Raw genomic sequence first — 19,048 nt, forward strand, 5'->3', positions numbered from 1 at the left:
CTAGTTACCATCAAGAATTTCCTTTTATTGTCCCCAAAACCACTTTTCCTGATTCTGGAGCGAGGATAAGATAACCCTGATTCTAAATGATGGCCTTCAAATGCTTGGAGAAGAAGATTCCCTCTCTTCTAGTTTCTGAGCGAGGCACTCCTTGACCTGAGTTCCTACCAAAATTCTTCAAAAGTTCAAAGGAGGAGACACAGAGGTGTGTCCAAGAAGATAATTTTGAAAGAGGGTTCTCAAAGCAGCCAGGAAAACCAGTCTTGCTTCTGGGCTCAGGGGAGAAGGAAAAGACATGGATTCCTTGTTTTAATTACACCTGCACTAAGTTCCTCCCCACGTGGGATCCTGTGGCCTGAAGGAGGGATCCATATCAAAACTCAAACATGAGTACATTGAGACAGCATGTGAATTTAGTGGGATTCAACAGGATTTTTGTGGCTGAAACTTAAACCAAATGGATCCAAAGACACCAGTCCCTAGGGAGGATGAACTCAGTGCTTTCCTAAGAGAGACATTGCTATAGTTTAAACAGGCTAGTTTTTAAAAAGTAAGCCCTCATATGTTTGAAAATATAGAATTGGGACCCCCTTAGGTGATAAAATTGAACAGCTAAGCGGCTGAGTGTGGGAATTTAATTCTCATAATGACGATCAGCTTTAATCAGAACAACACTCTCTTCTGTATGCTCACATGATCCTATCTTTAAATCCTAGGTGGTGGTAATAATAAACAAAGAAACAATGGCTAACAATTATAGAAGAATTTTTACATGGTAGGGACTTAAGGCTTCAAACAAATTATTTCATTTAAACCCTGCGACAGCTCTGTGAAGTAAGTCCTCTTAGGGTTCACTCAGAGAAAAAGTCAAATGCCTTGTGGTGGTACAGAGGGCCCTGACCTTTGCCCCCACTGCACTCATCTGGTTGTTCCTTTTACAAGCCATTTATACTGCCCCCGGGCCTTTGCACTTGCTGTTCTCTCGGGTTCTATCTTCTTCCCCAGCTCATCCCAAGGCTTAGGTTCTCACCTCCTTCATGTCTTACTTCGTCTTCCTTCATCACTTCCTTCCCAAGGCCTAGGTTCTCACCTCCTTCATGTCTTACTTCATCTTCCTTCATCACTTCCTTCATCACTTCATCACTTCACTTCATCACAGAGAAGGGTAGGCCTTCTATCACCACCCTTCAGAAAATGACGATATCTCCTCTGCTTATGTTCCCTGCTTTAGGTTTTTCCATGGCAGTTATTTTATAACCTAGTTATTTAGGGGTTTGTCTATTTAGACCAGAATGTATGCAAGGATTTTTGTCTACTTTTGTTCACAACCCTAAACCCCCAGCATGTGGAACACGGCTGGCACGCGGTAGACACTGCATAAATACTTACTGGTTAAATTTTATACAATACAGAAAGGGTAAGGGGTCATGCTTTTCATAGAAAGACCAAGTTAAACTCAGAGTATACATCCTTTCCCCAAGAGCTGGTCACACTATTTTTGACCATCAGGGGCAATATGTTAGATCTGCATAATACTCACAAACAATACTAGCATTCAAAAATGTAAAGAAGTATTCCACATATGTACTATATTCATGATTCTATATATGTGTAGGAAAAATCACTTGTCAGAATACTTTTTGACTCTACAGAAACATTTTATTGGACAAGATTTGAGGATATATATATTCATATCCTCTTCAGGTTTTTAAATGAAAATATAAATACTTAAGACATATATGTGGAATATAGAAAAATGATACAGATGATCTTATTTGCAAAGCAGAAATAGAGACACAGATGTCAAGAAAATACGGCCACCAAAGGGAAAAGGGATAGGGTGGAATGAATTGGGAGAATGGGATTGACATACGTACGCTACTGATAGTATGGATACAACAGATAATGAATGAGAACCTACTGTAGAGCACATAGAATGCTCAGTGCTCTGTAGTGACCTCAGTGGGAAAGAAATTCAAAAAGATGGGACACATGTATACATATAGCTGATTCACTTTGCTGTACAGCAGAGACTAACAGAATATTGTAAAGCAAGTATGCTCCCATAAAAATCAGGAAAAGAAACTGTAAATGCTTAAATATACAAAGATTTGAAAATGTATATATATATAGTCATCCTCACGAAACCATTTTCCCGGAGTTGTCCAATAGCAAGAATGGCAGCCTATTATAGATGCCATTCATTCGGGGATCATTTCCCGAGTTCCTTTCATGTGATTATATTTAACCTTCCTAATAATGCAGAAATCCAATTTGCAGATGAGGAACTATGCTGTAACAGGTTGTGCACCTTCCTAAAATAGCCCAGTACAGGGGGGAATTTAGAATGGAATAGAATTCTTTCGTCTCCATCTAGAACGCCCACCCCTGCACTCACAGCTGCTGGTTAGGCTTCAGGTATTTCACATTTTACAGGCGCTTCTATCCTGAGGAAGGAACTCAGTGACTATAAATGGCTAACTGAGAGCCCACCGACTGGAAAACGAAAAGCTATATATATTACTTTCCTCTCTCTCTTTTTCCAAAGTCTACTCTTACACAGATTTTAGACACTCATAGTGAAGCCCCTATATCTTCACAGTAAAAGTAGGGTCTTTGTCTAAAGTTCATTTCACTCACTAAACATCCAGTTTTATAAAGCTTACATTATTACAGAGGGAAAAAAATGCAGCTGCTGACAGGATCACTAAGAGCAACAAATACCAGGAAAATCTCAAAAGTCTGACCACTTTTTTTTTTTCCTTAACCAGAGTTTTGCCAATGATTTCGCCACAACTTTGAAAGCTTGTTTTCACCTCTACCCTTTTCCAAAAGAGAATTCCACCCCAGGGGAGAGAAAAAAATTAAGACCTCAAACCAAGTACAAATTGCTCATTTAAAGAACAGGAATTAAGAATGTGGGGGTTTTTCTTCCTTAAAAGCTCATCACTCTGTAGAAAGAATTCAGACTGTCTTTCTGAGCAGTGGAGCTGGTTTTGGGGTTTTGTGTTAGTTAATTTTAATTAAAAGGAAAAGGGGGGGCACCATTCTTGAGAAGCTGTTGCTATGAGACTTCTGGGCCTCAACAGATGGCCACAGAGCAGTTCTCAGCCCCAGCTCCGGGCTCTGAAGCCCTCCACTCAGGCATACCATTAACATTCCTGAAATACTTTCGGAGGCAAATGCAGGCCAGCCGCCTTCAGACTAGCTCACCCGCAGCTCCTGGGCCGACCTCCCTGGCCACTGGGCCTGGGCTGAGATTTGTTATAAATAATGAATGATCAGGCCTCTCTAGGAAAAGGCCAGAGTACAGACATTGCCGTCAGCGGAGGCTTCGGACAAACTTTACTAATACACCCCTGGGGGTTTTGAGTCCTTCAGGTAAGCAGGTGGGCGCACATGGGTATGCAGACATTCAAACATATGTGCACGCACACACACACACATGCACACGCACCTCACTCCCACATCCAATTCAGTTCATTGTTGGGAAGCCTCTGATCCCTCCCCATTACAGTGGTCCAGTTGAGAGCAGCAGAGTTTTGAACTGAAGCCTTCTTAGTACCCAGAGTTGCTGAGGAAGAGGCTTAAGCATTCCTGATTTCTCCTTCGACAGAAAGGAAGGGAGAAAAGCAAGGTGGGGCAGATTTTATGTTCACACTTCTCGGTGCTACTGGACAAACCATTCCACGTCATCACTTTTCTCGTTCTTCCAAACTGGGATAATAATATTGACCTACATGCATCAGAGAGAGGAACTGATGAACCCAATTAATAAACAACTGTGAAATCACTGCATAAATATCAGTGAATAAATATCATAGGACCAACCTCCAGTGCTGCCAGGGAAGAAGATAAGGAAGGAACTTAGAGACAGCACTTCGGGGTCTAATCGCAGGGGCCGCCCCCACCTGGAGGGCTGGTCTGGATTACTGACCACAGGTTTTGGTGGAAAAGGTCTGCCAGTACCTGCATGGGTCACTCAGGAGCTTTGGGACTTGGAAAAAAACAAGTGATTCTCAACAGTCACAGCTTTTCAGGGTGGGGCTCATTTAAATTCCATCTCCTGAGTTATCGCCACAAAACCAGGTCTGGAGTGTACAAGCAGAGTCCAACCGAAGTGTCTGACGCCAGGGTCACTGGATCACCTGACGGGACATCAGAGCCATCCTACCAGTTTCAGTTCACAGACGTTCGTTAAGAGCGATTCTCAAAAAAAAAAAAAAAAAAAAAAGAGCGATTCTCCCCATGATATCAGATCACAGGCCACAAACACCGCACCGCCACCATCATCTGACATTCATTTTTAAATCCAACCTGTGCAACTAGGAGAGAAACGACTTGAGACTGCTTATGTTCCCATCTTCTAAAATCACCCATCTGTTCTGACTTAAAGCTTCCCTCTCATCTCCAAATTGTGAATGTTAGGATTGCTGGGAGAAATTTAAAAACGCAAAACAAAACATGCCTTTTAGAAGCTCAGCCTAACAGGAAGTGCACCTCTTTCCTATTAACCAGGGACGTGTTCATGAAGCCATCTATAGTGGGGTGGAGATGAGGACTTTTCCCATTTGTCTAGGGCTGTGGAAGCCCATCCGGCAAAGGGAAGTCTGGCCCAGTTGTTCAGCTTCTGAGCTCACAGCGCCCTTCATCCTCACCCCCCAGTCAGAAAAGTCTGGGGCAAAGGCTGGAATCTGGGACTCTTTTGGGGGAGGAGAGGAGGAGAGGGAGGGGAGGGGAGGGCAGGGTCTGACGTGGACGGCTTCATTTGCATAGCTGACCCATTCTTGAGCAGAGCCACAGGGGAACACGCAGTGTGTCTGGCGGGCAACACTATTGTGCCTCATTGTGTGTTCTCCAGAACACTAGAGGGGTCCATCCCCACGGCCCCCGTGGACGAGGGAGCCTGGCAGTCATTCCACCCCTCCAGAAAGGAGACACTGGGGATAAAAGATAAATATAAGATACTTAATCCCCTGTCCCGATCTAACGTTAACAATGCTGTTCTTGGGATGAAATGTGTGTGTGTGTGTGTGTGTGTGTGTGTGTGTGTGTATTAGCTATTAACCATTGTGTTAAATTGCACATTCAGGGGTTCCCTTATACTCTGTAGATAGGTACAGGGTTTTCTACACTCAATATGAAATGTGCGGTTTTTGTAAACTTACTTCCTTTTTAATTAGATAGAGGTTTTGAAACTAGCTCTCTCTTCCTTTCGGTCTCTTTTAGGATTCTGAGGTTATTAAGGACAGTGAAAATTTTTTTTTTTAAGATAGTGATTAGGGTTGAGATGGCATTTATCCCTCCCTATACGGCAATGACTTATCCTTAAACCAGGAAACCAACTTTGATTTATACATTCTCTAGACTGTAATTCATAGGTGAAGGTAACATTTTGAACTTGAACTCAATGCTAAATATTCAGTATTTATTTAGCTTTCCAACATTTACTTGTCCTTTAATTCCCTCAATATTTATAATTCACTTAATATCTACCTACCAACTGATCTAATTTTTCAATCATCATCAACCATCTGCACTATGGGGCACATACATTATATTTTAAATGATTTCTGTAGACGTGCATGATGATCACATTTCAGCCCATGGGCAATGTCATTTCTGATGCTTCTATTCATCAGAGCAGGCATTTTTAGTATTTATATTTAGTATTAAAATACGTTGATCTTATTACAGGAAAATGTCTTTATAAAGAATAGTTAGCTAACAGCTGAGAAAGATGGAGACTTCCGACTGCCTATAAATAATGAAAGAAAAAAACATATTTCAGGATGATTAACATAGATCTTGAGTATATGGTTTCTGAATGTTTATTGCCTGCTTTTCACCACCTCTGTCTGTTCTATTCCTGCTTACTGGTTAAATGGAATCATTTAGAAATGGGGAACATCTTCCTCAGAACCTCTTTGGATTTATAAATGGATCTTTACCCATATACAGAAAGTTTTCATTTCAAAAAAATAAAAATTTTCTTCTTTATCACAACAAGCAGGCAAGAGTGTAAGCATTTGCCCACACCACTAGTCATTTTACCAACCTTGGATTACTAAACCCTACAATAAAAGTATGCTGACACCAATCCAAGAGGAAGACAGGATGGCCCCGAAGTATCTGTCGATCAACTTAAAAGTACATAAAATGAAGTCATAGAAGAGCTTAAGCTTAATCAGAATCATGGCTTAATATTCCAAAGCATCTCACTGTGACTTCCGTCTAGAATCTGACTTTCTCTGGAAAATAAAGGTGAGGGGAAGTGAGCCAAGCAGTCCAATTAAACCCCATGCTGGAGTGAAAGTCACTAACTCCTCTGTGCTGAGCAAGCCTTAAAAAGAAAAACTGCTTTCCTATCACAAGAGGGGAAAAGTTAAAGACAACTTTAAAAAGAAGTGGGAATGAGAATTAGATGGTAGCTCCTGGGTTGCACAGTTGGGAGGAGCCTATGGCACAAACATATACATTTGTTGGCCTTGATGAAAAGTTCCTTTATTCTATCATCACTGGAGCTCCTCATCAAATAGGAAGAGGTGCGCAGTGAGGTGCCAGCTGCCTGCAAGGATGACAATGGTTTGTCCAGTACCTGCCCCCCACCATGTACATCTTTATTTCTGCCTTGGTATCATTTTGCCAGCACATCTGACACTCCAGTTACTTACAAGTTTCATCATAAAAGCCTAAACTAAAACAACTCCCCAGACCTTCTTTAGTTTACCTGCCTGATACAAGCATTTCTGTCGAACTATACGGAGAAATTCGGCCGAGAAATACCTGGTTTAAAAGGGACTTACCGTAAGGAAGTCTAAGCCGGCATTTCCACTGTCCTTGATTATCTGTTGGACATCTTCGTCCAGCATGACAAGGGGCCAAGCTGGCGGCCCGACGGGGCTCAGGGGCCGGGGGGAGGTGACACAGAGACAGGAATCCGGCCCGGAAAAAATCCCGGGGAAGCAGCCCCGGGAAGGCGAGAGCTAAGACACAGGTGTCAGACACCACCCAGGCACCTCCGCTGGGAACCTGCAATCAGGCGGCTGCCCTGATTAGCCAAGTACAAAAGGCAGTTCGGATTACTGCCCTCCTCCCAGCCAATCGCCGGCCGGCCTGCCTGACAGCGGCGGGCACCCTGATGCAAGGGGAAGGACACGCGGCCGGAGACCAGAACCGGTTTCTGCAGTGGCCGCGGGCACGCCGGCCCCGCGCACTCCGGGGCCCCGCGCTCTGCAGAAGCTGGCTCGCTGTTGCAAGCAGAGCTCGTGGCAACGGTAAGCCCTCTCCTGCGGGTCCCCAAAGGCCGCTCTAGGGTCTCACAAAACCACGATGTGAAGACGGTAAATGGAAGCGAAGGACGATGGAATGAATGACGCTGGGGGCGTCACTCACAGGGCGCCCCTGTCTGCTCTTCCTCCCGCCCCTTGCCGGCCCCCACTCGGGTTTCTGTGCAGCTGAATAAGTTCAATTTTTAATTAGCTATGGTTTTTGCAAGCAACAGTTTCTCACAGAAACTAGGAGGAGCGGAAGGAGACTCAACAGAAAGGACTGTCTTTCTATCGTCATTGTTTCGGAGGATCACGTTCAATACTGTTCAACCCTAGCAGACACAAAAATTTACAAAAGGCCGTTCTCATAAAAAAACAAAACAACAACAGTAAATGCAGTACACTGGAGCGCCAGGTGGCTCACCTTTGCAATCTTGGCAAAAAGAATTTCACTTAAACAGGTCATCTGAGCCTCTGGAGCAGCAGGCCTTTGCAGCTGTATGGAGAATCAGTGCTTGATTCAAGTTTCGGTATTTGCCCCAGACTGTAGGGGTCAGCTTCACAGTAGCCATAGACACAAAGAGAGAGAGAAGGGATAGGGCACGCAGAAAGAGAACGACTCCAAGTGTGTCTGCTTTCCTGGTTATGCAGATGCATTTTCATTAGTTTAGGGCCGCCGTGGTGGGAAAAAACAAAACCATGGATCCACGTGTAATCCGTAAACCTCCTTGTTCCAGAAACTTTAAAAGACTTCCAGGGACTTCTCTGGTGGTCCCGAGGCTGGGTCTCTGTGCTCCCAATGCAGGGGGCCCAGGTTTGATCCCTGGCCAGGGAACTAGATCCCACATACTGCAACTAAGACCCAGAGCAGCCAAATAAATTATATAAAAAATAAATAAATAAAATGGAAGACTTACAGATCATTTTTTTAGATGTGGAAATAAAGAAGGAAAGGGAGCACACATGCACATGCACACGCACACGCACACCATTCTGACATCACAGGGGCATTATAAATACAGTAGTCATCTCCACTCCAGACACCAAGAAAGTCTGAAGCATCCTTGAGGATGTCAGTAGATTTCGAAGGTGAGACTAACTTTATTTAGAGATTGTTCTGTATTAATTAGCAGGACTGTCCCTCCAGAATGCTTCACTTGAATTCCAGAGCTATTTCTACTCCTACTATATGAAATCTAAGGAAACAGGATTGAGGCCGGTGTGAGATGGGAACAGAGGTGGGAGTGGGACAGAGAACCCTCTTTCAGGAGAGAAAGCTCCTCTAGATCTTGCACCCTGGATGCATCCCTTTAAAAGTAGCCTTCTTTCCTTTGCAGAAGGCAAAATTCTTTTTATTTTCTTTAAAAACTTTAATTTTATTTTGGACTATAGCCGATTAACAGTGTTGTGATAGTCTCAGGCGGACAGCAAAGGGACTCAGCCATACATATGCATGTATCCATTCTCCCTCAGACTCACCTCTCACATAACAGGCTGCCACATCACAGGGAGCAGAGTTCCCTGTGCTGGACAGTAGGTCTTTGTTGGCTATCCATCTTAAATATAGCAGGGTGTACATGTCCATCCCAAACTCTCTAACTGTCACTTCCTTCCACACTTCCCCTCCTCCCCAGGAAGGCAAAATCCTTATCCCAGGTTCATGTTTTCCTCCTCGACCCCACAGCCTCCCCAGACACCACAACTAAGCTGTGTGTCCTCCTATCACAGCTACTCTCACCAAACCAGAGTTCAAGGGCAGCCAGGCCACAAAATTCATTTTGAATGTGTCCAATGTAACAACCTGGCTACTACCAGCCAGGCGCTGGTCTTTCCAGTGCACAAGACAAATGGTTCTGCCCGACACGTGTTTATCACAACCAACCATCGAGTGTGGGAATGCCATTCCCTCCACCAGTGGAACATTCCCACTGGCTTAAAGGAGCCAGGGGTCCACCCCCTCTTCATTTCACCAGTCATTTTTTAGTCTAGTTCTACACAACCTAAGCTCACTTCAAATCTACTCCCATTCAAGCTGCCTGTGACAATATACTCAACAGATTAGTGGCTCCAGGAACTACATCATTGCATATGTCCTCTTGGGTGATACGTTACATTAGGAGAGACGATATCTTTACGTAGTTCTTTACAGAAACTAAAAACAGCAGGCAAGTAAAGAGGAAAGATCGTACTCAAGCAATCAAATCAACTGTCCGTTCACAAATTATGAGATGGATAAGGGAACCATTGTTATATTTACAGAGAATGAATACCTATGTAGTATTAGACTGAACCATACAAAACTGTTAGTATTTGACAATTTTTGGTAGACTATGACAGCAATTTCATGTGATTCAACCTGTAGCTGAACTGTAGTCAAATACTATATAACTAGTAGTTAATTATGGGGCAATAGGTGCTATGTTGTATTCTCTAATCACTGCAATTCTATAATGTAACACTATGATTATTGTTACAGTTTTACAGATGAGGCAAGGGAGGCTAAGTAATGCATTGAACACCTCACAACAAGCACTGGAGTGGGGATTCAAGGCAAAGAGGAAGTCCTTCACGCTGGAATGTGCAGCAGCCCCCCACCACCCCAGTTTGGAAGAGAGACTTTCCATGCCATGCTGCTCCCCCAGCTCTTACTCTCAGTCCCATCTTCTATTTCCTGCTCCCTCTACTTCAGATTACTAGGGAATCTGAAACACTTTCATCAAACTTCAGTTCAGTTCAGTTCAGTCCAGCCCCACAGTCGTGTCTGACTCTTTGCGACCCCATAGACTGCAGCATGCCAGGCCTCCCTGTCCATCACCTACTCCCGGAGTTTACCCAAATTCATGCCCATTGAGTCAGTGATGCCACCCAGCCATCTCATCCTCTGTCGTCCCCTTTTCCTCCTGTCCCCAATCCCTCCCAGCATCAGGGTCTTTTCCAATGAGTCAGCTCTTCGCATCAGGTTGCCAAAGTACTGGAGTTTCAGCTTCAACATCAGTCCTTCCAACGAACACCCCGGACTGATCTCCTTTAGGATGAACTGGTTGGATCTCCTTGCAGTCCAAGGGACTCTCAAGAGTCTTCTCCAACACCACAGTTCAAAAGCATCAATTCTTCAGTGCTCAGCTTTCTTTTTAGTCCAACTCTCACATCCATACATGACCTCTGGAAAAACTATAGCCTTGACTAGACGGACCATTGTTGGCAAAGTAATGTCTCTGCTTTTTAACATGCTATCTAGGTTGGTCATAACTTTCCTTCCAAGGAGTAAATGACTTTTAATACCGACACCTTAGACTTCTCATTTGTCCCCTCCTATCTTCTTTAGCAATCAGCGGTAGAGGGAGGGCTAGGCAATCCATACTGAAGAAGTATTGATGATCCAACCTGAAGGCGGAGCTATAGAACCCACAGTACTGAACCGGGAGGCGGGGGAGCTTGGCTTTCTTTTGACTCTGCCACTGACCTGCTAAGTGACTCTGAACAAGTCATTTATCATCTCTGGGCTCTAGTCTTCACTAACCCAGAACATCGCTAAGTTTCTTCCCAGTACTAATATCTGTGGTGAGGAGGAAGAAAGGAATATAGTAGATGAGTTTTTGAAGAAATATGGGTTTTTCTTTCTCCTTTTCTCTAAGAGCTAATAGCTCATCTCCTCAGGTACATCCTGCTGATTACCTTTTAAACACCCACAGGCAGGAGGGTTTTCTGTCACTCTGTTGATAAACTGCAGACCGAGATATTTAATAGATGGCCTTGATTTCAGAACACCAGACTGCCACGGTATTTGTCCCTAATGATTTGCACATGTCCTTGTAGCGTACTTGTTCGTGGTTAGAGATGGGGGGTCTATGAAGAGAAAGCCTCACTAAATAATGAAGAAAATGTAGTTTTCTTATTTTCAGTTTCTTTGTGTCTGCATCTGTGCATAACAGTTACACTGTTCCCCAGCAGTTGCAAGGTAGACTCATCTGCTAGGTCAGACCTGATGCCTGTAGGGCACTTAGTTGCCTATACTTTTATGGCACAGCCCAGAGGCTCAAAGTTCTTTCACAGAGTATGATTTTTAAAATTGAATGTTTGTCCTCAATAGCCTGTGATAAACCATAATGAAAAAGAATGTATACAAATGTATAATGGAATTATTATGCTATACGGCAGAAAGTAACACAACATTGTAAATGAACTATACTTCAATGAAAGATAATATGAAATAAATAATAAAGGCATTTTCCATAATCTACCCCCCACCGCCGCAAAATTTATCCTCAATATTCCCAGAAGGAATTGAAAGAATTTTATGAATGGAAGAAATGGAAACAGCCCCTTGTCCCCTGGTCTGTTTTCTTTCCACAGAGCACTCACCACCTAACATACTGCATAATCTACATATGTATAATGTTCACTATCGGAGAAGACAATGGCAACCCACTCCAGTACTCTTGCCTGGAAAACCCCATGGACGGAGGAGCCTGGTAGGCTGCAGTCCATGAGGTCACTAAGAGTCGGACATGACTGAGCAACTTCACTTTCACTTTTCACTTTCACGCATTGGAGAAGGAAATGGCAACCCACTCCAGTGTTCTTGCCTGAAGAATCCTAGGGACGGCGGAGCCCGTTGGGCTGCCATCTATGAGGTCGCACTGAGTCAGACACGCCTGAAGTGACTTAGCAGCAGCAGCAATGTTCACTATTCCTTTTCTCTGCTCACAAGGATGTCAACTCCAGAGGACAGAGGTATGTCTGACCATGGCTGAGTCCCAAGCACCTAGAACAATGACTGGTCATGTATTAGTTGCTAAATAAATAAACTTTGTAAAATCATGTAAGTGATTCAGGTTAAATTGTACCCTATACATCTCACTTTTAGAAATCACACTGTGTCATCAGAAAGAACAGGCATTATACAATATATCACAGCTAAGGCGAGAAAAGTGAACAAACATGTGGGTTCAGAAATAGTTTAGTCCAATTCTGCAAATTCCCACATAGAGATTCCAAGCTGAAAGGAAACTGGGCAGTGAGCCTAGGGAGAAACTTAATAAGCTCAACTTCTTTCTTCTAGTCCATTTTCCTTCAATTTCACGGGAAATTGTATTTGGTGGAGAAAACTCCAAGTGTGTCTAAAGGAGTCAGATCCTGAAGGACACGCAGAGGGAAGTGGACACAGAGCAGCTGAGCCATGCTCACTTTGTGTTTAAGTGAACATTTTTCAACCCCAATGTTGACATCAAGGTTGATGAGTAATGCCCATAGGCCCCTGAGTGTCATAAAAGATGTCAGTTAAGTCCAAAGTGTTATAACGAAATATCTTTCCTGTGCAATAATTGCAGGACACAAATCATCTATGATACAGAAATCAGAAAGCATGATATTTTCTCATTGCTAACATGACTGATGAGAGTCACCTTTCTTGCATTTAAATCTCTCTCCTTCCTATTGTGCTGCCTCTGATCACAGAGACCAACAGGCCTGAAGTTACCCTAGCACTCTTAGTCTTTCCCCTCTCTTCACATTCTCTAATTCTTTGGGGGAAACCAAGTTATTTCATCACAAGACTGTTCGTGATCAGAAGGTAGTAAATAAAGGTATTGGGTTTGGTCATCCCTTCAAAGTTCCAATATCCTCAATGGGGACTCCCAAGCTACCATTTAGTGCTAAGAATAACAGGCAGAGGAATTACATTTGAGTTCACATTTTATCCTCGAGGATAAAAAGAAAATTCTGGAGAAAGAGCATGCTGAACACAAATTACAGTATTCTTTCTTTTTATTTTTTTTTACTTTTTATTTTATATTGGGGTATAGCCAATTAACAATAGCTTCACACGAACAGTAAAGGAACTCAGCCATATGTATACATGGATCCATGCTCCCCCAAATTCCCCTCCCATCCAGACTGGCATATAATATTGAGCAGAGTTCCCTTTACTATATAGTAAGTCCTTGTTGGTTTTCCATTTTAAATATATCAGTGTGTACATGCCCATCCCAAACTCCCTGACTATCCCTTCCTTGCATCCTTTCCCCGAGGTAACCATAAGTTCATCCTCTAAATCCAAATTATGGTATCCTTAAAGACTCACTATGGGCTTCCCAGGTGGCTCAGTGGTAAAGAATCCGCCTGCCAGTGCAGGAGACACAGGTTTGATCCCTGGGTTGGGAAGATCCCCTGGAGAAGCAAATGGCAACCCACTTCCGTATTCTTGCCTGGGAAATCCCATGGACAGAGGACCCTGGCAGTCTACGGGGTCGCCAAGAATCAGACACAACTGAGCCCGCATGCATAATGACTCATTTAAATCTCTAGGAAAATTACACAGCTAAAATAAAAACAATGAGTAACAGGCAACAATACAGACATATACATATTTATCAACAGTTTCTTAGCAGGGTGCTTACTTTATATCAGGGAGAATACTAGGTACTTGACATATTTTACCTCTTCCAACAACCCTACTAGGGAGGTACTATTTTTATATCCACTTCATAGGTGAAGAATCTGAGGCACCAAGAGATTAAAAACTTGCCCAGGATCACAAAACAAGCAAGAAGTAATAACAAGGTTTGAACCTGGGCAGCCTGATTTCAAGGAACATTCTCTTAAACACTACTGTCTACACTAGATCTGTTGTGACTTAGAAGTGGGATGTGGATGGCACGCAAAATGTCGAGGAGTTTGGGGTATTTTTCCAGCTGCCAGATCCCTCCCTAGGGAGACTATGCCATACTGCCCCCAGCCACATATCAGCCGAGTATATCAGTTGAATGGCGCCAGCCAGCAGTAATGAGAGAGGCTGTCAAGCAATTAGCCTGATGATAATTTGGTATAATAAAACCTGCTTCAAATCATAATTTAAACAGACAGTGTAGGGAACATTCTTCCTTTCTCTTTCCTAACCCTCCATCTTGCCTACAGTCTCAAGAGGCAGTTTGAATCGCACTGGGGCTGGCAAACCCACCCTCCTGGAAAAAAGAAAAACAAAATGTGACAGGAGACATGCAGGCAGGCAGTCAGCACAGTGTGCGGTCTACTTGGGTACCTTTCCACTGGACCACATGGCCTCCTCATAAAAATTAGCAAGCAACGTGCTTTCTTGTTGTTTAATCGCTAAGTCATGTCCAACCCTTTCGGTCCCATGGACTGTAGCCCACCAGGCTCCTCTGTCCATGAAATTCTCCAGGCAAGAATACTGGAATGGGATGCCATTTTGTTCTCCAGAGGATCTTCCCAGCCCTGAGATCAAACCCAAGTCTCCTGCATCAGCAAGCAGATTCTTTACCACTGAGTCACCAGGGAAGACTTCTTAATTCTTCCACAAGAATGTGATAAATTTCAGTTCTTAATCAGGAGCAAAATGAAACTTACTGAATTTAGTATCTGACTAGGAGTTCATGCTTCGCATTATATGGACTGGTGGTAGTGCTTTGAAGGCTGACATTAAGTATCTAGGTTCTTTGATTTTTAAAACAATTTAATGTTAAAAGAATCTGCCTGCAAGGCAGGAGCCACAGGAGATATGGGCTTGATTCCTGTAGCAGAAAGATCCCCTGGAGGAGGGCATGACAACCCGCTCCAGTATTCTTGCCTGGAGAATCCCATGGACAGAGGAACCTGGCAGGCTACAGTCCATGGGGTAGCAAAGAGTTGGACATGACTGAGCGACTTCACTTTCACTTTATCTATCTTTATTTACCTAAACTAATTTCCTGGGCTTATGAGAACACTGTCATGTATGAATATAGTTCTGAGACAGGAGGGATATTTGGATGTTTGGATTTGGATTTCTTCTCTCTCCTTAGAAATTTGTGCAGCGTGGAAATGGGATTAGAACAGTTGAAGCTACAGAATTTGCTACAGGGGGGGGCTCCCTGGTGGCAAACGGATTGTGTAGAGGTTTCAGGGAACTTGTCTTGAAGCTGCGTTCTGCATAGTAAATTCGATGTTTTCACTTACACCAGAGCCATTTTCTAAAGATCCTTTCATACATCCTTAACAAGATTGCTGCTGCTGCTAAGTCACTTCAGTCATGTCCGACTCTGTGCGACCCCATAGATGGCAGCCTACCAGGCTCCCCCGTCCCTGGGATTCTCCAGGCAAGAACACTGGAGTGGATTGCCATTTCCTTCTCCAGCGCATGAAAGTGAAAAGTGAAAGTGAAGTCGCTCAGTCGTGTCCAACTGTTAGTGACCTCATGGACTGCAGCCTACCAGGCTCCTCTGTCCATGGGGTTTTCCAGGCAAGAGTACTGGAGTGGGTTGCCATTGCCTTCTCCATTAACAAGATTGAGAAAACATCAATTGTTTGTAGCAAGGAATATTACTTTATTGGGTGGACAATTGACGCATATTATTGGGAGGTGGAAAGGGGGATTAAAGCTCCACTGTCTGCCAATACCACCCTCGAGTTGCCACCTCTAGAGAGGATGGGTTCATTCACCTGGTGCCAAATGACTGGAAGAGTAGCAACAATAAAGGGAGTTAGGAGGCTATCGATTCAAACCTCTAGACAAAGCTCTCCCAGTGGCTCATCTTCTCAGCAAATGGGGAAAAGCTGATGGCTTATCAGTACTTCTCATATAGAATATTATTTGCAAAAATTCCCAACACTACATATATATATATATAATTATTATAATATATATAATAATATATATAAATAATATATATATAATCTTTTACCTCAATAGCCACAGTGAGACTGACTATCCTATTTAAACTCCAGAGTCAGATTGATTGGATCAGTCTCTTCATCTACTTCAGGTGGTTCAGAAACTCCACTAACATCTGGTAAAAATACCCAAATTTACAAGGAACATCTGTTTCCAGATTGAGATCTGAACTCTAACATCGAGGATTACGTTCCACGGATAACCAGTTGAGTTAGGCATCAGTACCTGTTACTTAAGAACTTAAGCCATTTTTAACTCTGTACAGTTCAGTGGTTTTAAGTGCAATCATGTTGCTATGCAACCGTCACCGGCACCGGTGTCCAGAACTCCTCTTACCTTACAAAACCGAAACTCTGTACCCATAAAACAATAACTCCCCCTCTCCCTCCCCCAGGCCCCGGCAACCACCATTCTACTTTTCGTATCTCTGAACTGGACTACTCCAGGTACCTCACACACATGGGATCACACAGTATCTGTCTTTTTGTGACTGGCTTATTTCACCTAGTGCAACATGCTCAAGATTCCTCAGTGTTGTAGTATGTCCGAATTTCATTCCACAGTCCATAGGGTCGCAAAGAGTCGGACACAAATGAAGCGACATAGCACACACGTGTGTGTACATTTGGTCTGTTGAATAGGCCTTTAGGTTTGGAAACTGTAAGAGAGGGAATGAGATAATTTGCTGAAATCTTGAAGCTGTGGTTCTTTAGGGTACATCGAACCACCTGGAAAGCTTGATAAACTATCAGTTACTAGGTTAAAACCCCAGCATTTTGGAGGAGGGCCCCAGATTTTGCATTTCATTGCAGGTCCTGGCTAGTGACCACACTTTTGAGAACCACAGTAATCCACCCAGGGTTGAGCCTGAAGGATTCCAGTCACCAAAGACTTCCCATAGTACAAAGCATAGTGTCACATTACCTTAATCCATTCATCTGCTGACGGGCACTGGGCTGCCTCCATGTCATGGCTACTATAAACAGTGTTGCTACAAAATTGGGTACATGTATCTTTTTGAATAAGCATTTTCCTGCCTTAGACAGGAGACTTGGAGTTACAGAAGAAAGGAAGCATAGAGCAGAGTAAGAAATAGCAAGAAAGTCCACACTTGCCATTCTAGGGCATTGTGGGAATGTGGGAGAGATAAGTCATACCATCAGAACCAAGTTCAGGTTTCATGTCTCTGGTCTCAAGGAGAACCGGGCATTCATGCGAAGAATGAGAGGGGAATGTCCAGGGTGTGAAGGAATCTTGGCTCTGTTGCTCCACTAGAGACTCCAGGAGAAGGTCACTGTAAAGAGGGCCTGGCTCAGCTCAATTTAGATGGATGTTGGATGCCATTCCAGAAGACTTGGAATGAGGCAGCTATGATGGGTGAAGTGAGTGAGATGAAGCCGGGGTGGACCCCTGGGCTAGGGGATGTTGTGATGGAGGACTTGGCAGATGCCAAGGTGTTTGAAGCTAATGGAAGTAAGACTGACTATGCCAGTGGGAGGTTGCCAGGGCTCTCCAGGGGCATTGCCCAGGCCAACACGGACCGTGGATCCACCAGCTGCAGAATTCTGCCGTGAAATTCAGTAGTGACAGGGGAGACTGCAGACAGAGCCTAGCGGCCAGGCGACGGTGTGTCCAAAGATCCGTACTTGCCACTGCCAAAGCCCTAGACAGTATTTCGGTGAAACAGTTGGGCAGTGAAGACAGAGGATGACATCTAAGAGAAGGAGCATTTTATGTTAAAGCCTGCACAGTACCTCAATGGACTGACTATTCAAATGATTGGATCAGGACAACTTTTAACTTGACTAGGACTAAAATTTACTGTTTTGTTTCCTTGCTGACCAGCAAGTGTGAGATTGTGAGGAACATCAGATTCAGTTTTGTCAGAATAAAAGGCAACCCTTGTACACTGTTGGTAGAAATGTAAATTGGTGCAGCTACTATGGAAAACAGTTCAGTTCAGTTAAGTCACTCAGTCGTGTCCGACTCTTTGAGACCCCATGAACCACAGCACGCCAGGTCTCCCTGTCCATCACCAACTGCCGGAGTTTACTCAAACCCATGTCCTTTGAGTCGGTGATGCCATCCAACCAGCTCATCCTCTGTTGTCCCTTTTTCCTCCTGCCCTCAATCTTTTCCAGCATCAGGGTCTTTTCAAATGAGTCAGCTCTTCGCATCAGGTGGCCAAAATATTGGAGTTTCAGCTTCAGCATCAGTCCTTCTAATAAATATTCAGGACTGATTTCCTTTAGGATGGACTGGTTAGATCTCCTTGCAGTCCAAGGGACTCTCAAGAGTCTTCTCCAACACCATAGTTCAAAAACATCAATTCTTCGGCACTCAGCTTTCTTTATAGTCCAACTCTCACATCCATACATGATCACTGGAAAAACCATAGCCTTGACTAGACAGACCTTTGTGGACAAAGTAATGTCTCTGCTTTTCAATATGCTGTCTAGGTTGGTCATAACTTTCCTTCCAAGGAGTAAGCGTCTTTTAATTTCATGGCTGCAATCACCATCTACAGTGATTTTGGAGCCCAAAGAAATAAAGCCAGCCACTGTTTCCACTGTTTCCCCATCTATTTCCCATGAAGTGATGGGACTGGATGCCATGATCTTAGTTTTCTGAATGTTGAGCTTTAAGCCAACTTTTTCACTCTCCTCTTTCACTTTCATCAAGAGGCTCTTTAATTCTTCTTCACTTTCTACCATAAGGGTGGTGTCATCTGCATATCTGAGGTTATTGATATTTCTCCCGGAAATCTTAATTCCAGCTTGTGCTTCTGGTTCCAAATTGGGAAAGGAGTACGTCAAGGCTGTATATTGTCACCCTGCTTATTTAACTTATATGCAGAGTACATCATGAGAAATGCTGGGTGGATGAAGCACAAGCTGGAATCAAGATTGCCAAGAGAATATCAATAATCTCAGATACGAAGATGACACCACCCTTATGGCAGAAAGCAAAGAGGAACTAAAGAGTCTCTTGATGAAAGTGGAAGAGAAGAGTGAAAAGGCTGGCTTAAAAATTTGAAAAACTAAGATCATGGCATCCAGTCCCATCATTTCATTTCAAATAGATGGGCAAACAATGGAAACAGTGACAG

The 19,048-nt window shown here is 43.5% G+C and overlaps 2 protein-coding genes across 2 annotated transcripts in view; both read right to left on the minus strand.

The window, feature by feature from the left end:
* Nucleotides 1-7,020, minus strand: part of SHROOM3 (shroom family member 3) — a 172,706-nt gene extending 165,686 nt beyond the window's left edge. Inside the window, exon 1 of the mRNA XM_065914199.1 lies at nucleotides 6,807-7,020. The gene's annotated coding sequence lies outside the window, so the exon portion shown is untranslated. The remainder of the gene's footprint in view (nucleotides 1-6,806) is intronic.
* The window catches only part of SEPTIN11 (septin 11), a 445,529-nt gene that overhangs the window by 383,047 nt on the left and 43,434 nt on the right, over nucleotides 1-19,048 (minus strand). The window lies entirely within an intron of this gene.

This window comes from Muntiacus reevesi, chromosome 22, assembly GCF_963930625.1.
Source record: "Muntiacus reevesi chromosome 22, mMunRee1.1, whole genome shotgun sequence".
Lineage (NCBI taxonomy): Eukaryota > Metazoa > Chordata > Mammalia > Artiodactyla > Cervidae > Muntiacus > Muntiacus reevesi.